At 33.2% G+C, this 22,535-nt stretch overlaps 1 pseudogene; it reads right to left on the reverse strand.

Annotated features, from left to right (window-relative positions):
• Positions 1–661: 661 nt before the first annotated feature.
• LOC102729412 (coiled-coil domain-containing protein 34 pseudogene) lies at positions 662–22,118 on the reverse strand (annotated as a pseudogene).
• Between the last annotated feature and the right edge of the window lie 417 nt (positions 22,119–22,535).

The raw sequence follows: 22,535 nt of genomic DNA on the forward strand, positions 1-22,535 counted from the left end.
GGAAACAATAGTTTGCGAGTCCTTTTTATATTATCTACAAAGGCTTATAACAGTCAATTGCAAAAGATTTGAAGGGTGATCTAAATAGTTATTAGAGATAATATTTAGGTTAACTGAGTGAGTGAAAATTTAGAGAGAGAACAGAATTATCTCAATTTTCTCATGTCAAATTTCAGAATTAATACAGTATGTGAAAAAATAACTTTATTAGTATTTTTAAACAGAACATAAATAAAACACTAACATGTAACATTCAATGAAGCATGTACATATGTATTCAAACAAATATCTCTTCACAGTCACTGGTTTTTTTTTTTTTAACACATCATGATTGTCGGTTTTATTGGTATTACAGTGTAGTTTTAATAAAAGCTACATATAAACACAATTGTTAGATATTCAGTCACTTACCCTGTGGAACAATATGCCAAGATCAAGCTTAAATCACCTATGAAAATGAAAATATATAAAACACATTCCTCAATTAATTCTAAGAACAATATATACAAATGCAAAAATTTGAACTTGCCAATAATCACATCAAATGTTGAGGGGTTGACTGAGCAGTGAAAAATGATTCTAAGTTTAAAATTAGCTCCAGGTGAAAGCATTTCCCACGTCCACTATCTTTGTATTCTTCACAGAGTTCCAAGACAAAAGACTACTTCCCACTCTGAACCACCAGAAACAATGAGCTCCTTGCCTGACTTATCACAGGCCTTTTAGTCTTCTTTCCTCATAGGTCCTTAGCTTCTTTGGAAGGGGACATATGGATGGATTTCCATGGAACTGGATTATGAGAGGCTGATTTTCAATCATAATTTCCACTGTAGAATTCTGTGTTTTCCACTGGCATAACCATAGATCTCTGCAGCCAGACAAGGTTTATTTTTTGAATTTTCCAACCACTCCTTAAACCTTTTTTATCCTGTAATCCACATTGCCATTGTTTTGCTTTTTCCTTTTCTTCTTATCACATTTTTCAGCCTTGTTTTCTTTCACCATTCTTGATATTTTTTTTTTTTTGCCTTTTCTTACAAATGTTCCTTCTCCAGTTCCTCTGCTGCATTTTCCTCCATTTCTTTAATAATTTTCTTCCCTTTTTCTTTTCTGTTCATTCTTTTTCTGAACCCATTCCTTATGCTTTTCTTCAGCAATTACCTTTTTCACATTCTTCCTTTTCTTTTCTTTTTTCCTGCTGTTGTTTTAATTCCTGCAGAGCTTTCTGTTGCAGACAGTCACGTTCCTTTTCTTTGCCAACAAATCACACTTCCCATGGGGTCAGGTGGCTTCCTGGGTAGGTCCACCCGTTTCTGTTCTTCTTGGTTATCTCCTGATTCAACCACACTGGAGCAATTTTGTACCTCTACTGCTCTCAGGCTCGCCACCTTAACCTCTGAATCATGAACATCTTCATCCACATCTTCCTCATCCTCCCCTGGCCATTGTTGTAGTCAAACAGGTGAGCTTTGGTGGCTGAGGGAATAGAGCAGCCACATGGTGGGTTTGCTGCAGCTCAGCGGCAGTGACCGCAAGCAAACTGTCACCGTTGCCAACCCCTGCCTCTGGGCGCCTGCCATGAGGACCTGGACCAGCAGGCGGTCAAAGACAGCGTGAAGGATGGAGGTGAACCAGCCTCCCACGGCCCAGCAGGCCACACCAGGCCAAATTCAAACCCATGGAGAGGCAGTGGGGCAGTGGTTTCTTAATTAGAGTAGTAAGTGGATTTTTCACAATCATGGCTAAATGGAATTGTCACCGTAGGTCAACTAAATGAATAGTTTTACCTTGAAGTTATTATTTTGATGTCTACTTTCCGTTCCAGTTTTTTCCAAAAACCTGTTATAAATTGGACAACATCTTCTCATGGAAAAAAGAATTAATATTGGAAATTTTCTTTTGTCTCTATAAGTTATCAAATATACTACAAATGTCACAAGAACATCTCATTGAATCAAGTGCATTATAACTAAAATCATTTATAGTCTCTCTGTATACTATGATTGAGGTCTCGAGACCTATGGATAAGAAAGCCTAATTTTATAAGCACTGCTTTGACATTGACTTGTCTCTTGTATAACAATGGAAAGATATAAACACTGTACATCTCAGTTTTTTAAAATCTGTGTTTCTGGTATTTTATTGATAAATTGCATACATGGCTTTGTTCTTTTATTTTCTACTGCTTTTTTATCCTGTATAATGTAATTAATTCTACCACTGCCTTTTTAAATTATTTTATTATTAAATTATTTTATTGTGTTTGAACATACACTTTATATTTTATTTTTGGCACTTATGCTTCTCTTTTTCATTTGAATATCTAAAATTCATATTTCACAAAACTTCTGAATTCCAACTGTAATTTTGTTGCCAAACAAAATCAGGTTTTATTTCCCTCTATTTTCCCCATTGCTTAGTTCTCACTTTCAGTATAGATTATCTAGAATTTACAATAATATTTCAGTATCAACTTTTGACAGTAATTATTATTTACATTTAATAAAAAATTGATTAAAACATATTTCAATATTGTGTCTTACATTCTAACACTACCTTTCTGGATTTGTTATCATTCTTGTTTTCCTTGTTGCTGCTTAATTGTTTAGTTGTGTAAGGGTCAGTTATAATCTAACTTCTTGTGTTATAAAAATTATATGGTTTTCTTCTGATATGAATGAACATTTGATTAGATGTCTAGTACTACATTCAAAATTACTTCCCTCAGCACTGAAATAATTGCTATGTTGTCTTCTATAACTCTTATTGTTGATGGAATGCCCAATGAACTGTATTATATGAACTTCTTTTCCTTTCTAGATGTCCTTAAGATTTTCTATCTTCCCTTTAAGTCTTGAGATTTTGCCACTATCTTCTTACTTGTACTAGGTGGTTATTTTAGTGTAGTGAACACTCTTGAAACTTCACATTTTTATATTTACTTCCTTAAATTCCTCTCAGCTCAACATCAGGTACAATTTAGAAGGTGGAAAATTCTCAGAAATGGATGCAAGACATTCTAGAAAGGAAAAGAAATACTGGCATTATTTGATTTGATGATGTTGAGAGAAGCCATAGTTAATTTTAAGGATATCTGTATAAGATTTATTTTGTATAGAGACAATATTTTTTATGCCATCCTTCTTCCTTTTGTTACGTCTCTATGTTCCCTGAAGCCCCAGAACAAAAATCATTGCATTATGTAGTAAAGTTAATAATATAACTAAAATATTGTATCATGTATAAAAAATTTTTTCAAATAAAATTTCCAGGTAGAAAGACTAAACTAAGTAACCAAAACCACAAATGAGCTAAAATCTCAGAAGAAATTCTAAAATATTGCCAAATAAAAGATAAATAGACTCTATAATAGAAGCAATTTGGTTTACAATGTATAACAGATTATTTATTATTATTATTATTATTATTATTATTATTAATTTTATGGAAACTAAATAACCCACAAGTAACATCTGGTTTTGATCTTTCTTTCATTGTTACTATCTGGTAATAATAACAAGAATCAATATAAATTTCAGCTGCATTTAAATTGAAAACTTTTTCTATATGTTAGAATTACATAGTAAATTAATATTATATATATATATATATATAAATCACTCACGATGTGATAGTGCTATATTTAGAAATCTGATATAAATGAAATGAAAACCCTTCTATGATATGCTCATTATTTAAAATAAGAGTCTTCAAATGTGACCCAGGGGGTCCTGAATATACTTTCAGTATGTCCATGAAGTTAAAACTACTTTTATATAAATACTAAAACATTATTTGCACTATCCACTCTTTGTTATCATGTGTGCATGCTGAAAATTTTCAGAGGCTATAATGAACAGCAGATTGAATGCAAATGGAGAGAATGCAAAAGTAGATAGGAGAATCCCAGTCTTTCTTTAAGCTAGACATTAAAGTGGTTTCTAAAAACTATGTAACCATGAGGGGCACCTGGGTGGCTCAGTGGTTGTGTCTGCCTTCGGCTCAGGTCATGATCCCAGAGTCCTGGGATCGAGCCCCACATCAGGCTCCCTGCTCAGTGGGAAGCCTGCTTCTCCCTCTCCCACTCTCCCTGCTTGTGTTCCCTCTCTCGCTGTGTCTCTCTCTGTCAAATAAATAGATAAAATCTTTAAAAATAAAAAAAAAATAATAATAATAAATAAATAAAAATAAAATGAAATAGAAACTATGTAACAATGTTATATTCTCCTTAATTTTTTTGCTTTGGAAAATAATCATTTTCATAAATTTATGTTGTTTATGTTATACAATGAAGGTATTGTTACTTTTAAAAAACACATAATTTAAAATAACTTCAGTATAATTTCTAACATGATATATATAGATGGACTTTAAATTATGAAAGAAACTCTTTGGTGGGCCTCAATAATTTTTGAGTCTGTAAGATTTCTCAAAACAAAATGTTTCAGAATTGCTGGACTACAGGGAAATATAATTAATTACAAATTCATTTATGTAAAAATACCTTACTCTCCAGTGACTATTCTAGTTACTAAGTAATATTACACACACACACACAGGTGCATCTAACTTATTGAAGTTTTTTATCTAGTTGGGAAGAACAAATTTTGGTTAGGAAAAGAATGAGTAGTATTAGGGTTAAGAAAGAATTGTTGCATATTCAGAAAAATAAATCCTATAAATTAATTTTTAAGTAATTAAATAGGAAAATAGCATTGCTTTAAGAATTATTTTAACATTGGAATTGAAGAAATGAGAGCAAAGGGTATAGAATTTAAGTGAAGACTAGTTTAAGGTCTCATTGATAAGGCCTTTATAAAATCTAAGTAAACCTTTGGTGGAAAGCCTTTTAAAAACAGAATAAATATTGGCATAAAAGAAGTTCATTCAAAGTATTCTCATCATTTATGAAGACTAAAAAACGCTGTTGGAATTTGACTTAACTTACAAGTGAGACAATGAGTTCAGTTGGAACCTATGTACATAAGGAGTCAAACAGTATGTAGGGTGTTTAGCTCTTTTTATCAAGGTCATTTGGCAAATTAGTATGGAAGGACTTAAACTGAGATTCTCGTATTGCCTCATCTAAGGTTTATTCTACAACAATGCATCATTTTAGTATTCTTTCACTGTTACGTTGGTTTGCTGTGGATGTTGCCAATCACAAGTAATACTCTAGAAGAATTTACACATTTGGAATATGTAGTTCTAAAATTGCACATGAATTTCAATGAAAAAAGAGAAATTACATTGAGGATTATAATCACATATATAGTAAAAAAATAAAAAAAAAGAAGCAAATTGACATTTGGGAGCTGCTAGAATACTGAGTAATTTAATCATGCCATGAAAACTGTCAACAATTCACTTCTCATTTATGTAATCATTGAAAGTAATACATATACTCATTTACAAGAAAAGTGAAAAAATATTTAATGTATTTACTGGAGCCTAGGTTGGTTTATGACTGTTGGCAAGGGACTTCTGGTTTCAGCTCTGACATTTGAAATGCCTGGAAGTCTGCAGAGCTTCCAAGGGTGTAAGAAAATCCTTACAAGTAAAAGCAAAACAAACTAAATTCATCAACTTTACTTGGACCCATCAAAGAACTGAGATCAAAAGGCAAACTCCCACGCTAAATTCTGGAGAGATGGACCAATCCTGAGATTCATAGCCAACAACTGTATATGTGGAGTAGAAGCCTCTAAAGCGATAAGCAGGTAGGAATTGTTAAATGATAATTTTGATGAACTGCTAGAAGTTGAGAATAGAATAGATTGAGGTTGAGATTCACCAGGGGACTGCAACATCAGAGGGTCCCTCACAATTTTGTGGAATTTTACCTCCAGGAACCTTATTCAGATTCTCTTTATGAAGATTTGAGAAAGATCCCTGCGTGCTTCTGGCAGGAAAAGGGAAAGACCAATCCTTGTGAATATGTCCAATGCCTTTTGATTATAAAAGTCTCCCGCCCAGGGAGCAAAACATTACTGGTGCATTGTCCCAGAGACTTAGGCATTCCTTCCTTTCCAGTTCTCTTCAGTCTTGCCTCACTAAAGAGAGGAAAAAGTTATACTGGAGACAACACTGGTAAATTTGGTCACAACCAGAGATACAGGCCTACTAAAAGACTGAAACTTAACTGGAAAATCATATAACACACCCGTCCTCACACATTACCCCAATATCAACAGGGCTACCATATAATAATAGTGAATCATACCTGGAAAAGCTGCAAGACTAAGATTCTTGGGGAACCAATAAGGAAAGTCAGAAGTCAAGAGAGAAACAAAAACGAGGCACCAGAGGAATCTGAAGCTGCCTACGGCTAGTGCAAGTCTCAAGCAGAAGCCAACATAAATCCTTACATCAGAGATCTATTTATTCAGTTCATATTGCCAATAAATGAAGACTGGTTTTCAACAAAAAAATAGAAGACATGCCAAAGGCAAAAAAATAAATTAAAAAAGACATTGCATGAAGAGAGAAAGCATTAGGACCAAACTCAGACATGGCATAGACATTTGCTTTATTAGTACAGAATTTAAAATAACTATGTATAATATATTAAGGACTCTAATGGGAAAAAATGCACAATATACAAAACAGATTGGTATCATAAGAAGATTGAAACTTTAAGACAGAATTTTAAAAACATGCAAAAAATCAAAAATAGTGTATCAATCTGACTAGGTTATGATGCTCAGTTGTTTGTTCAAACACTAATACAGATGGTGCTGCAAAGTTATTTTGCAGTTGTAATTAAAATCTGCAATCAATTGACTGTGCCTAAAGGAGATCATTCTTGATGATGTTAAGGGCCTCATCCTAATTGTAAACCTTAAAGCAAAAACTAAGTTTCTGACAGAAGGAATTCTGATACAAGACTGACCACTGAGGGGTATCTGGGTGGCTCAGTAGGTTGTGTCTGCCTTTGGCTCAGGTTACAATCACAGGATCCTGGGATTGAGCTGTGTGGGGCTCCTTGATCAGTGGGGAGTCTGTTTCTGCCTTGCCCTCTGCCCCTCCCCCACCCCCACTTGTGCATGAGCTCTCTCTCACTCTCTCAAATAAATAAATAAAAAACACTGTACCACTGAAATTCTGCTTGAGTTTCCCCCTGACCAATCTGCCTTACATATTCTGCACTTAAGACTACACTATTGATTCCTGTAGGAGTTTCCAACCTGTCCCTGTTCTATAGAGATTAGACCCACCAAATCCCCACAATTGTGTAACCCAATTCTTAAAACTCCAATCTCTCTTTCTTTCTGCCTAGATAGAAAGATTGATCCCACTGGTTCTGTTTCTCTGGGAAATCCTGACTGCCACAGTCCCCAAACTGAAATGTAAAGAGAAAAAATAAGAGAAAAAAATAGAAAAGACCTTCTTAGAACTGTAGGACAATTTCAAAATGTGTAAAATACACAATATTAGAATACCAGAAGGAGACAAAAGAAAAAAAATGGAGCAGAATAAATATTTAGCTGAGAACTTTCCAAAAGTAATGACAAAAACCACAGATCCTGGAAGTGCAGAGAATGCCAAGCCAATTAAATACCAAAAACAAAACAAAACAAAACAACAACAAACAACAAAAACTGACATCTAGGCATACATATCGGAAGTGTAGAGACCACAGACAAAGATAAAATCCTGAAGCAAGCCAGAGAGTTTTCTTCTATCTTTAGAAGAGCAAGGGTAAGAATTACAGTAGACTTCATCAACCTAGAAATCTATATCCAGAGAAACTGTCCTTCAAAAATGGAGAAATATATTCTCAGACAAATAAAATTTGAAGGAATAGATTGTTACACCTGCCCATTAAGACAAAGCGAAATTCAGAAGGAGGAAAATTATCAGGGACAAAGGGCAGCATTACCTAATGACAAAAGAATCAATTCTCCAAGCCAATCCTAAATGTGTAAGCATTTAACGAAAGAACATCAAAATGACTAAGAGTGGAGTGGGGGTGGGGGAGCAGTGATGGGAGGTGGGGGACACTATAAAATTCCAAGCAGAAATATACAAATCCAATCTTACAGATTTTTCTTAAATATCACTATTTCAGTAATTGGTAGTTCAAGCAGACAAAATATTAGTAAATATATAGTTGACTTGAAAAGCGCTTCAAACAATTGATGTAATAGGCATTTATGGAATAATAAATCATTGAATAATTAAATGAATGACTAGGAATAAAATAAACAAATCACCTATGAAGATTTCCAAATAATTAAGTAGACAATTTGTCTTAAAAGGAAGTAGAACTTTATTCCTCAGTTGTTGTTGTTGTTTTGTTTTGTTTTTGTTTTTGTTTTTGTTTTAAGTAAACTCCCTAGCATGGAGTGCAATGTGGGGCTTTAACTCAAAACCCTGAGATCAAGACCTGAGCTCAGATTAAGAGTTGGAAGCTTAAATGACTGAGCCACCGAGGCACCCCTATTCCTTATTTCTTAATTGCGAGCTGAAAATAGTGACTTTCTTTTAACAAGTACAGTGTAGAAAAGGCAGGGGAGGGTATAAATTGGCAGTTGAGAAACTTATTTATTGCTGTTATTATTATTACTATTATTAAATTTTAATATATGTTTTTGTCTTTTCCTGTCTTTTTTTCCTAATCTATTCTTGTATGTTATTTTCTAGGAGTATTATAGTTTTATATTTTAAAGTTAGGTCAATGATTAATTTTTATTTAACTTTTGTGAACAATGTAAGGTCTGCATCTAAAATTATTTTTTTTTTTTGCATATGACTACCCAATTGTGCCAGTACCATTTGTTAAAGAGACTATCTCTGCTCCATTGTATTGCCCCTTTTTTTGATGTTAAAAATTAATGAAGTGGTTTCCTATGCTATTTATACCTATTTCTTATCAGGTTAGTGTATATCATTTTCTAATTTAAAAATACTTTCGGGGTGCCTGGGTGGCTCAGTTGGTTAAGCGACTGCCTTCGGCTCAGGTCATGATCCTGGAGTCCCGGGATCGAGTTCCGCATCGGGCTCCCTGCTCAGCAGGGAGTCTGCTTCTCCCTCTGACCCTCCTCCCTCTCATGCTCTCTGTCTCTCATTCTCTCTCTCTCAAATAAATAAATAAAATCTTTAAAAAATAAATAAATAAAAATAAATACTTTCAATTACAAACATATATTAGACTGCTTTGAGATTATATAATTTTATCACATTTTAGTTGATTCATGTACTGAAATGCATAAGAATATGCATTTTTTTTAGATTTAGGTCATGCTTTCAGTCTATGAACTGAACCTTACTTTGTGATAACCCAGTATTTTTAAAAACATGTTGTATATATTAAGCAAACCCTTCAGAGAAGATGTTCTATCTGCATCTATGTAAAAATACAGACATTTTTGTAACAATTTCCTAATAATTATAGGAATTTAATCCTGTAGTTCCCAAAAAGTATTCCAAAGCCTCATAGCAAACTCACAGGGACACCAAATAATATTTTAAATTTTTAGTGAAACACAGTGTGATTTTTGGATTCTGTGCATTCTAATATATATTTTTTTTTTTTATAACTACTTCACACATGGAGCTATCCTCTGTTTTGGTCTGGGGTATCAAAGAAAAACAATTACTGAGAGACTGAGGCAGCTATAAACTATGAAATACTGGTACCTCTGGTTTAGTAGTTTTAATGAATGGTAGAACTTGATAGCAACACATGGTTGAAGTGCTTTGAATTTTTCATAGCATCATCATGATTCTGTAACATAACAATATTTCTTTCAGACAATAGATATATTTTATTTAAAAACCAAATATAAAAAATTTTCTGCTTGGGATGCCTGGGGGTGGCTCAGTAGTTAAACGTCTGCTTTTGGCTCAGGTCATGATCCCAGAGTCCTGGGATCGAGTCCCACATCGGGCTCTTTGCTCAGCGGGGAGTCTGCTTCTCCATCTACCTACCACTCCTCCTGCTTGTGCTCTCTCTCTCTATCTCTGACAAATGAATAAATAAAATCTTAATTTTTTTTCTACAGTGGAAAAGTTGTAATTGTGTGTGTGTGAGAGATTGTTTATGAAAAGATCATAAGAGAGAAGGAATGGCTCAATACAGTCAAATCAATGTTTTCAAATTTTCTAAGAGCCTGTCCAAACTACTCTAATTGTAACCACTAATATGGGTAATTGAGGGAAGAAGAATCTAACTGACCCATGGAGGAGCAAGTTATACGGAGACATGATGTTTACATAACAGGAAATAAATTGAGATTAAGGATGGGAGTGTGATACTTAGGTCCTGTTAATAGACACAACTAGAAAGAATATTAAATTATAAACAGAGTACAACATGTGACATAATACTGAAGTTGAATTTTTTGACCATCATCGTATTTGATTATAAATTTAATTTTGATTTTAATGCTGTTAAGCAGCATTTTCCTTAGTGTGTAAGATGCATCCCAATTTAGTCTAATATTACTTTAATGTCACCTTGAAATGCTTTTCAGTTTAATTTTACTTTTACTTTCATTAAGATTTTTAATGTTTAATAGTGGGTCAATGGCATTTAGGCTGATACATTGAACGTAATAAATTGGTGATATATGGTTTTCTGTGATCATCCAAAACTAGAGCATAACATAGAGTCATCTTTCTTAATTCAATTAAATAATAAGTATATTGAAGGCTAGAGTGCAGGATGGCAGTTGTGAATCTGTGGATTCAGTGAATATCCAGTACAGTAATTTTAGAAATAAACTTACATATCTCTTACATACCTTCCTAGCATCACTTCTCTCACATTTGTATATGTTTTTAGACTTATTTCAAATTAGGAGTATCTAGATATCAAAAACCAAAATTTTCCTTAAAACTATTTAAATATATAAATTAATATTTACACTATGTATTGTACATTCCTGTCATGTTAAATCAATGACTATCAGATATTTCAAATAAAGAACCAAGACAGAAAACAGGTTGTATGATCTCATTTGCATAAATTCCTCTATAAAGTTCCAAATGCATAATCAGGAAATGTTATTTCCTAAAGTGGAGCTTGGCCCCAGTGCACAACCTTCTTTGAATTTCCTTTGGCAACACTTCTCTGCGTGAATATAAGAGATGGATAGATTAAATATAACTTTATAGAGGGTTCATTTTCTCCTACTTCCAACTAAGATGATTACATGTAGAGTTACTCTAGCCTCACTTTTAGAGAAAACCTGTACTTTAATAAATAACAAAATTTTAAAAAGCTTTTAGCTCTAGAGGGAAAGCAATCTATCTTCCAATATGAAAAAATAGAGAATAATTTCATCATTTATGAAACACTCTTGTTCATATTAATATCCGACCTTTAATTGGTTCCTCTGGACATTCAATCAACTCAACATATTCAATTTTACTGAGAATACAATTGTGAATATATTCAGAAGTTTCAAAGAGTATAACTGTTAAAAGTGCCGACAGGAAATTATGGTCATTAAGTCTCATACAGCTTCAACTACTTTTGAAAGTATTTTGACATTCTGTAAATATATTAAAGAGCCATTGACATAAAAATTGTATGTTAAGTTAAACTGTATTATTTATTTTTTTTAGAAAAACATTCATTTTTAACAGGGAATAGTTTCAAAAGAAACTTGTTGATGTGATTTAGGATACTTTTAAGTGTATGTGTACTATACTATTTTTCTGGAGTTTTAGGAAAAATATTCAATCCCAAGATTTTATTTTCAGCCCTTTAAAAATCTGAAGCCTTTGGGGCACCTGGGTGGCTCAGTTGTTAAGCGTCTGCCTTTGGCTCAGCTCATGATCCCAGGGTCCTGAGATCAAGCCCCACATCGGGCTCCCTGCTTGGCGGGAAGCCTGCTTCTCCCTCTCCCACTCCCCCTGCTTGTGTTCCTGCTCTCGCTGTCTCTCTCTGTCAAATAAATAAATAAAATCTTTTAAAAAAAATCTGAAGCCCTTGAATATCTCAGACAACAATCTTTATTGTTACCTTTATAATTTGACCAAATACATTTCAATATGTAATAAACAGGGATATAACATACTTAGATTTAAAGAACAAAATTGTTTCCACTTGGAATGAATATTTCTATGAGATATTCTATTTTAGAATAAATACTAGAAATTCTAGTCATATGTCAACATAACTACGTGAATATAATCAAACTGCATGGAAAACTACAATATTCTTTAACTCCATCACATCCGTTCTTTTACAAGTCTCAGCCTTGTAACATTGCCCACTGAGATCACTCTACCAATGCAAGAATGGGTCTGGATTTGGGTACATTTGCTTCTCTGTTCATATCATGTTACACTCAGAATTAACAGACTGTAATGCATATATATATATAGCCTTAATTTTTTCATCATTTTATAATTTCCCAATCTATATTTCCTAAATTTGAAGTACTACTAATGTGATTTAAAATGTACTTGAAAACAAGTTCAAGTAACTATTTTTTTTTAATTTTGAAATAAGAGAATTAGAAATATAACAAAAGTGGTATGTTGTTTATTTCCTAATTAGAAATCCATACATGAATTACCAGTGTAAAGAAAATTACCATGCAAAGTACTTGAAATAATCCAGGTTATTTTTAAAACCCATCTAATACAGTGACTAGAGGGCAAACCCAAAGTTTAGCAAGATAAGTCATTACTCCACAGGTATTTTTTGGGTGTTTTCCTATTAATATAAGTAATAGAATGTGTTTCTGCTAGTGCTGTACCAACTATAAAGTTATTTTCCACACGTTTTAATTCTTTTCCTAGTAAAATCCTGACTATACACACAGTCACACATATACAATTTCAATATGAAAGTGACTTGTTTCAAAATATCCCCATTTAAAAGTGATGGGACTCTGTTGTTTTTGAAATTGTACAAAAGTAGTATTTTCTCTACTTAATATTCTAGTCTACTAATATTGACTAGGGTTCTATGGTTTCAAATATATTACTAAATAAACTAAAATAATGAAAAATCTCGTGAAAATTTGGCTTGCTCTTCCTATTTTTGTTTTGTTTTGTTTTAGTATAAATTCCTATATATATCTATATATACATATATATATAGACATATATTTGCTCTTCAGGAAAATGTTTCTAACAGTCTTGATTGATATTTACAAATTTTATTCCAGAAAGAATTTTTAAATCAACTTATTTTTATAGCAGTATCATTTTACTGGTATTTTATTCATTTTTGAATGATTGCTTTGTTTTAATTCATGTTATTTTATAAAGCATCTTGTTGGATTTAGCTCTTTTGAAATGAGAATTTTTGTTACTATATAAAACCAGATTACTGTGGTAAAGATGATTTGTAAGGTGTGTATGTTGCATTATTTTTGTAATGCTTGAATATAAGATCTTCAGTATCATTTTTATCTTATGTTACAAGATAAAAGTTGAGTGTGACGATAGCTACTTCCAGGGACAATGTAGTAGACACAGCAGACCAATACTTCTGCTGAAAGAATTAGAGAAAATAAATATATTTTTTGAATTACAGTGTAAAGATATTTGAGAGATAGGTACACTGTTAATCAGAGTCTACCTTCAAATGATCTTAGATAAGTTTCCAATTGCCATGTAGGAACTTTAAATCATATGGTCCTAATTCCTCTCTTCTACTTTTTATGTCATTTTACATCTACATTATATAAAATTCCATAATGCATCAAAAATAATTCTTTATAGGACCACCTAACTTTTAGAGTGATACATAATAATAATAAATTCATTCACATTTAAACCTATTTCACCCATTTCCTAAACTATTTTTTTATTTCTTTAAAAATTTTATTTTTTATTTTTTATTTATTTGACAGGGAGTGAGACACAGCAAGAGAGGGAACACAAGCAGGGGGAACACAAGCAGAGAGGCCCATGCGGGGCTGGATCCCAAGACCCTGGGATCATGACCTGAGCCGAAGGCCGATGCTTACAACTAAGACACTCAGGCGACCCCTAAACTATTTATTTTTAATAGATCCAAGTTTCTATATGTATCATATTTTTTTCCTGCTAGAAGAACATCCTGTAATATTCCATAAATGCTGGTAATAAATCCTTTGAGTTTTTGTTTATCTGAAAGTTATTTATCTTCTTCATTTAAAAAGAAAAAAATACTTTTATTTTGTATAAAATTCTCACAAAAAGGGAGAAACCATTTGTAAAATATATGTAATATGTCTTGTATCTAGAATATATATTTAAAAATCCTACAACTCAACAAGTCATAACACTATATTCAAACGGGGAAATTTTTTTTCCCCCCCAGGGGAAATTTTTTGAATAGCCATTTCATCAAAGAAGATATATGTATGGGGCGCCTGGGTGGCTCAGTTGGTTAAGCGACTGCCTTCAGCTCAGGTCATGATCCTGGAGTCCCTGGATCGAGTCCCGCATCAGGCTCCCTGCTCAGCAGGGGGTCTGCTTCTCCCTCTGCCCTCTTCCCTCTTGTGCTGTCTCTCATTCTCTCTCTCTCAAATAAATAAATAAAATCTTTAAAAAAAATAAGATATATGTATGGCAAGTAATCAAGTGAGAAATTGTTCAATGAAATCAGTTTCTAGGATTATGTAAAATAAAATCACAATAGTATACCACTACAATTCTTCTAAAATGGTAAAAATGTAAAATTGCCTGTTATAACTGTTGGCAAGAATGTGGAACAATTATAAAACTCACATACTGTGGAGATAACTGCATAAATACTTTGGAAGACAATTTTACAATTACTTAGAAATTTATATATTCACCTACCAAGTCACTTAGCTATTACACTCTACATATTTACTCCAAAGAAATAAATACATCAATTTAAATACTTGATTCATTACAGCTTTATGTAAAAGCAAAACACTCGAACCAACCTAACAGATTTTTGCTTATCCGTACAAAGGAATACTCTTCAGCAATGAAAAAGAATAAAGTAATGCTATACACAAGGATAAATCTCAAAACACTTTTGTTGAGTTTTTCAAATGCTAAAATAGCATGTACTGTTTAAAAAAATTGTATAGGGTGCCTGGGTGGCTCAGTTGGTTAAGCGACTGCCTTCGGCTCAGGTCATGATCCTGGAGTCCCAGGATCGAGTCCCGCATCGGGCTCCCTGCTCAGCGGGGAGTCTGCTTCTCCCTCTGACCCTCCCCACTCTCATGTGCTCTCTCTCTCTCTCTCTCTCATTCTCTCTCTCAAATAAATAAATAAATAATCTTTAAAAAAAATAAAAAAATTGTATAAAATTCTTGAAATTCTGATCTAAATCTATAGTGACATAAAACAGATCAGTAGTTGCCTGTAGTCAGAGAGAGAGATGGAATATAAAGAGGTTTTAGTCACAAGAAAACTTCTTGTAGTTATGTACATGTTCACTATCTATGTATGTCAAAATTCATCAGGCTGTATTTTTAAAATGTGTATATCATTATAAAAATAAAGGTTAAAAACAAACCCTAGGAAATAAGAAGACATAGCTCACTAGTCTTTCTTTGAAAAAAAAAAAAAAATCACGAAGCTTTTAAAAATGTCAAAACAAAAAGGAAAACCAGAATGGTTAAAACAATTTTGATTTTAAAAAGTAGTAGAGCCCATACTATGTAATCATCAAGATTGTCATATTGACAAAAGCACAGATAGATGGACACCAGAAATGGAACAGATGGTTTCACCAGTGTACTTTAACAAACATTAAAAGTAAAAATTCTCCACAATCTATTCCAGAAAATAGGAGAAGAGGAAATATTTCTACATGGATACATGAGGAAACCATTACCCTGACATTAACACTAGGCAAAAATTTAAAACTGCACCAAAAATAAGAAAGCACCTGGGAATAAACCTAACCAAAGAGGTGAAAAATTTGTACTTGGAAAATAATATAAAACACTGATGAAAGAAGTTGAAGACAACAAAAAGAAATAGAAAGATACCCCATGCTCATGGATTAGAAGAACAAATATTGTTAAAATGTCTGTACTACCCAAACCAATCTACACATTTAAGGCAATCCTTATGAAAATACCATCTAACATTTTTTTCACAGAACTAGAACAATTAATCCTAAAATTTGTATGGAATCACAAAGACCCTAAATAGCCAAAGAAATCTTGAAAAAGAAAAGCAAAACTGGAAGCATTACAATTCCAGATTTCAAGTTATACTACAGAGCTGTAGTGATCAAAACACTATGGTACTGGCACAAAAATAGATGCACATATCAATAGAACAGAATAGAAAATCTAGAAATAACCCCACAATTATATGGTCAATTAATCTTCAACAAAGCAGGAAAAAAACATACAAGAGGAAAAAGTCTCTTCAACAAATGATGCTGGGAAAACTGGACAGCTACATGCAATACAATGAAACTGGACCTCTTTCTTACACCACACACACACACACACACAGACACACACACACACACAGACACACACACACACACTTCAAAATGGATTAAAGACCTGAATATGAAACCTGAAGCCATTAAAAACCTAGAAGAGAACACAGGCAGCAACTTCTATGACATCGGCCATAGCAATATTTTTCTAGGTAGGTCTCCTGAGACAAGAGAAACAAAAGCAAAAATAAACTATTGGGACTACATCAAAATAAAAAGCTTTCACACAGTGAAGGAAAAAAAAAAAGCAACTAAAAGGCAACTATGGAATGGGAGAAGATATTTACAGATGACATATCCAATAAAAGGTTGGTGCCCAAAATATATAAAGAACGTATACAACTCAACACCCCAAACACAAGTTATCCAATTAAAAATGGGCAGAACACATGAACATTTTTTTCAAAGAAGACATACAGATGGCCAACAGACACATGAAAAGATGCTCAACATCACTCATCATCAGGGAAATGCAAATCAAAACCACAATGAGATATCATCTCACACCTGTCAGAATGGCTAAAATGAACAACACATGTTGCCAAGAAGGAGGAGGAAAAGGAAAACTCATGGACTGTTGATGGGAATGCAAACTGATGCAGTCATTGTAGAAAACAGTATGCAGCTTCCTCAAAAATTTAAAAATAAAACTAACCTATGATCCAACAATTGCACTATTTACCCAAACATACAAAAACACTAATTTAAAGGGATACATGCACTTCTATGTTTATTACAGCATTATTCATAATAGACAAACTATGGAAGCAACAACCAAAGTGTCCATCAATAGATGGTCGAAGAAGAAGTGACATTTGCCATGACTTGGATGGAGCTAGATAATATTATGCTAAATGAAATAAGTCAGAGAAAGACAAATACCATATGATTTCACTCATAGGTAGAATTTAAGAAACAAAACAAATGAGCAAAGAGAAAAAAGAGAGTGAAGCAAATCAAGAAACAGACTCTTAATCATGGAGAACGAACTGATGGTTACTGGAAAGGAGGTGAGTGGGGGGAAGGGTGAAAGAAATGATAAGAATTAAGAAGTGAACTTGTCGTGATGAGCACTGGGTAAGGTATAGAATTGTTGAATCACTATATTGTTCACCTAAAACCAGTATTACACTGTACATTAACTAATTAGAATTAAAAACTTAAAAAAAATCACAATCTTAAGGAGGAACAAACACAACAAACTAGACATATTACTGAAAAGAAAAACAACAAAGCAATATCTACCATAAACAGAGAGGCAAAAATCCTCAACAACAATAACAAAATAATGGCAACTTGAATCCAACAATGTATAAAATGACCATGCACTACCACCAAGTTTGTAAGGTCAATTAAACTTTCAGTTATTAATCAGTGTATTTCACATATCTGTAGACAAGCAAAAATGTCCTTATTCACTACTATGCTTCAACATCATACTGGAAATTGTAACTAGTGTAATAACACAATAAAAAGAAAGAAAACATGTACAATTAGAAAAGGAAGAATTATCTCTACTCGCAGATTACATCATTGTCTCAGGAGAAAATCACAAAGAACTAGCAATAAAACAAACTTGGAAATAATAAATAAGCACAGCAAAGTTGCATGTTATGAGGTTAATATGCAAAAACAAATTGCCTTCCTGAAAACTAGAAATGGACTATTGGAATTTGAAATTAAAGGGGAAAACTACCATTTGCAAAAATACAGCCCCAAAATTAAATAATTAAATATAAATCTAACAAAAATATATAAAATTTTATTCATAAATCTACAAAGTATTGGAAAACATCAACGATCTAAATAAATGGAAATATATTTTGTGTTCATCAACTAAAAGACATACAATTATTATGATGTCAATTCTTCTCAACTTAATTTATAAGTTAAATGCAATCCTAGTGAAAATTCCAATGATTATTAACTTACTGATTCTAAATTTATATGAGAAAGCAAAGACCTAGGATAGTCATAACATAATACCAAGGAAGAAAAACAAATTTGAATTCACACTACCTGATTTCAAGATTTTAATGCTATAGTAATCATTAATAATAACACTGTACTGGCAAAGAAGAGACATATATATCGAATAGACCTACACATTAGTCAACAGATCTTTGTAAAGGAGTAAAGGCAAGTCAGCAATAAAGGATTGCCATTTAAATCAATGGTGCAGGAACAACTGGACATCCATATGGAAAAGAAAAAAAGAAAGAAAGAAGAAAGAAAGAAAGAAAAAGAAAGAAAGAAAAAGAAAGAAAGAAAGAAAGAAAGAAAGAAAGAAAGAAAGAAAGAAAGAAAGAAAGAAAGAAAGAAAAGAAAGAAAGGAAGGAAGAAGAGAAAGAGAGAGAAAGGAAGGAAGAGAAGAGAAGAGAAGAGAGAAAGAATCTAGATACAGGCCTTACAGTTTTCACACAACTTAATTCAAAATGGCTCTTAGACCTAAATGTAAAATTACAAAATTTCTTGAGTGAACATAAAGGAAATATATATGACTTTTATTTCAGTGATTAGTTTTAAAATATAACATCAATAACATGATCCTTCAAAGAAAAAAACTGATGTTTGACTTTATTAAAATTTAAAACTTCTCTACAAAAGACACTCTTAAGGGAATGAAAAAGAGAACCAACACACTAAAAGAAAATATTTGCAGGAGCACCTGGGTGGCTCAGTCAGTTAAGCATCTGACTCTTGATTTCGGGTCATGGTCGCAGGGTAGTGAGATCCAGCCCTGAGTTGGGCTCCAAACTCAGTGGGGCATCTGCTTGAGATTTTCTCTCCCTCTGCCTCTGCCCCCCCATATGCACACAGTCTCTCTCTCAAATAAAAAAAAATAAATATTTAAAATAAGTAATTTAACACGAGTCTATACTAATATAAATAAATCACAGAATACATACATACATGGAAGAGATTAGACATATCTTCTGTGCAGGGAAATTCCAAATATTAATTGTAGATACTCTCTCCTTAAGGGGGTAAAGCATAACTCCTTAGTTCCTTAAGTATGGTCCGTACATTGTGACTTCCATACAAAGAGTATTGTATGGAAAGAGGATTGAGTAACTTAAATAAGGTGGAACTAGACAAACAGTACCTCAGGCAAGTGATCAAAGTCACCATCAAAAGTGAAAGTAATACAGTATGTACTGGATATGATAAAAAAATTACACTTTACTTCCATGGTCTTTTTTTTTTTTTTAAGACTTAATTCATTTTAGAGAGAGAGGGAAAGAGAGAGAGAGCACAAGTGACAGGAGGACCAGAGGGAAAGGGAGAGAAGCAGACTCCCCGCTGAGCTGAGAGCCCCATGAGGGGCTCAATCTCAAGTCCCTGAGATTATGACCTGAGCCAAAACCAAGAGTCGGATGCTTAACCGAATGAGACACCTAGGCGCCCTTCATGGTCTTTCTGTCAATGATAAAAAATTGCTGCAGTCTAATCAGGAGAAAAACATCAGACAAATCCCAGTTGAGAGGCATTGTGCAAAATACCTGACCAGGACTCTTCAAAACCGTCAATGTCATAAAAAACAAAGAATGTCTGAGAAATTGTCACAGCCAAAAGGAGCCTAAGTTGACCTAACAACTAAATGTAACATGATATCCTGGATGGGCTCCTAGAACAAAAATAGTACATTAAGGAACAATACAGAAATCTCGATGAAGTATAGTCTTTAATTAAAAATAATACATCAGGGGCGCCTGGGTGGCTCAGTCATTAAGCGTCTGCCTTTGGCTCAGGTCATGATCCCAGAGCCCTGGGATTGAGCCCCACATCAGGTTCCCTTTCCCACTCTCCCTGCTTGTGTTCCCTCTCTCACTGTGTCTCTCTCTGTCAAATAAATAAATAAAGTCTTCAAAAAAGAAGTACATCAATATTGGTTTGTTATTTGTGACAAATATGCCATGGTAATGTAAGATATTAAAATAGAGGAAACAAAATAAAAAAAAAAAAGTAGGGGCACCTAGATGGCTCAGTTGGTTAAGCAACTGCCTTCAGTTCAGGTCATGATCCCAGGGTCCTGGGATTGAGCCTGCATGGGGCTCCCTATTCAACAGGGACCCTGCTTCTCCCTCTCCCTCTGCTGCTCCCCCTGCTTGGGCTCTCTCTCTCTCTCTCTGTCAAATAAATAAATAAAATCTTTAAAAAAATAAAATAATATAGAAGAAACAAAATATGGGTTATAGAGGAACTCTTTGTATTATATTCTCAGTAATTCTGTGAATCCAAATTGTTCTAAAATATTTCTTTCTTCTCTTTCTTTCTTCTTTTTATTAATATATAATGTGTTATTTGTTTCAGGGGTCCAAGTCTGTGATTCTTCAGTCTTAACACAATTCACAGCACTCACCATAGCACATACTCTCCCCAATGTCCATCACCTATTTCTTACTAATACATAGTTTGATTATTCTTATTAATAAAATGATTTGATTCATTAGTGCTTGTATAAAAATATGACCTTATTTTGTCAGTAACCTATCTGTCATTTCAGCATTTAATGTCACTCAAATACTGTCCCCTTATAGTCTCCCTTAACCTTGAATTGTTGCTGGTTTTTCTCTTTGTTTCTATCGCTTACTAAACATTCTTGACCTCTCTTTACTATATCTAATATATCCACAAAAATGTTGTTTTTCAGTTGTTAGTCATCCTCATCAATTTCTCCAAGAGGTAGAAAAAACACTAAGTGAAAAGAGATTTAATAAGGATAGATAGTGACTCACAGTGTTCCAAAGATGCCATTAAGATAACAAATAATGCATGTCTCTTTGAATAGATGAAAAGGAGATTACTAAAAAAACAAATAAAACTCTACATATTTGGCTTTGAACATAGTTTACAGAGTTTGTTTTATTTTTCCTAAAAGCTTCATATTTCTCACATAACTATTTCTTTTAATCAATTATGTTGCATCTTCCTTCCAAGTGATTAATACAGTTGTTACTTCCATATGATTACATACAATTTAATTAATGAAAAGTAATTAAATTTTCATACTGAAGGTGAGATATTTTACATAGGTATGCATGTAGAGATCTATTTACTAATTATAGAGATACATAAGGAAATTGACAAAATGATTGGGATAGTGGACACATAAAAAGTGAATGAGATAAAAATCACTTATGAAACGTATTGTAGGTCCATAATGCAGAAGGGTACTTAAAATATTTAAATTATTTTTGAGTAATTTTTCTGAGGTTTTAGGCCTATTACATGTATAATCATTGATTTATAAATTATATCAGTAACCCTGTGAAAGTGATAAAAAATGAAAAGCAAACTGAAAAACATACAAACTTTAAATAGATGAAAGTAAAAACAAATGGGCAGAAGTTCCTGAACAGTCCAGTTTTATGGGGAGAGAAAGAATACAGAGTGTACTATTGGGCTGTAAGCAAAGTGTGTGCACATGCGCACGCGCACGCACACACACGTAAACCCCTTATGCTCCTTATTTGTACGTCACATTTTCTGCTCAATTTCCCTCTACTGTACAGAGTTTTATAAATGCTGGAGATATGATTGTCCTTACTCATTAGTTGACCCACGCACAATTATTTAACAAATGTTATCTACAAGTCCTCCATTTACCAGCGCTGGTTCTTGGCACACATAGTCCTTTCCCTCGTAGGAGTTTCAGTGCCGGCTGCTTAGAAGGATCATTTTCCCTCTTCTGTAAGAATTTTGAGGAGGAACTTGATGTCATTACTGAACCTCTTGGATTTGGGCTAGAATATATTTTCTGGTTTGAGTAATAATAGAAGAGCACCCCAATAGCCTACATGATCTCTATTCATTGGTTATCTGCCTTTTCACTGGTCACTGCTCACCTTAGCAGACATAGTAGCAACCCCCAAAAAGCCTGGAGTTTTCACAACATATGTTTATGTACATTAGACATTATAGATCATATTTTGCACCATTTAATCATAAACAGTAATGTATTAATTGTAAAAAATAAAACTGCTAAAAACATACATATCAAAGGACTGAGATATTAACCTTTTGACAATGAAGAATGGAAAGTGAGAAGATTATTATGAATGGGCAAAACTGAAAATTTATGCTTTATTAACCCAAAATGGGTTGGCTATTATATCCAGACATTGAAAATAATTATAGT

Source organism: Leptonychotes weddellii, chromosome 1 (genome assembly GCF_054177405.1).
Source record: "Leptonychotes weddellii isolate Sample4059 chromosome 1, ASM5417740v2, whole genome shotgun sequence".
In the NCBI taxonomy this organism is placed as follows: domain Eukaryota; kingdom Metazoa; phylum Chordata; class Mammalia; order Carnivora; family Phocidae; genus Leptonychotes; species Leptonychotes weddellii.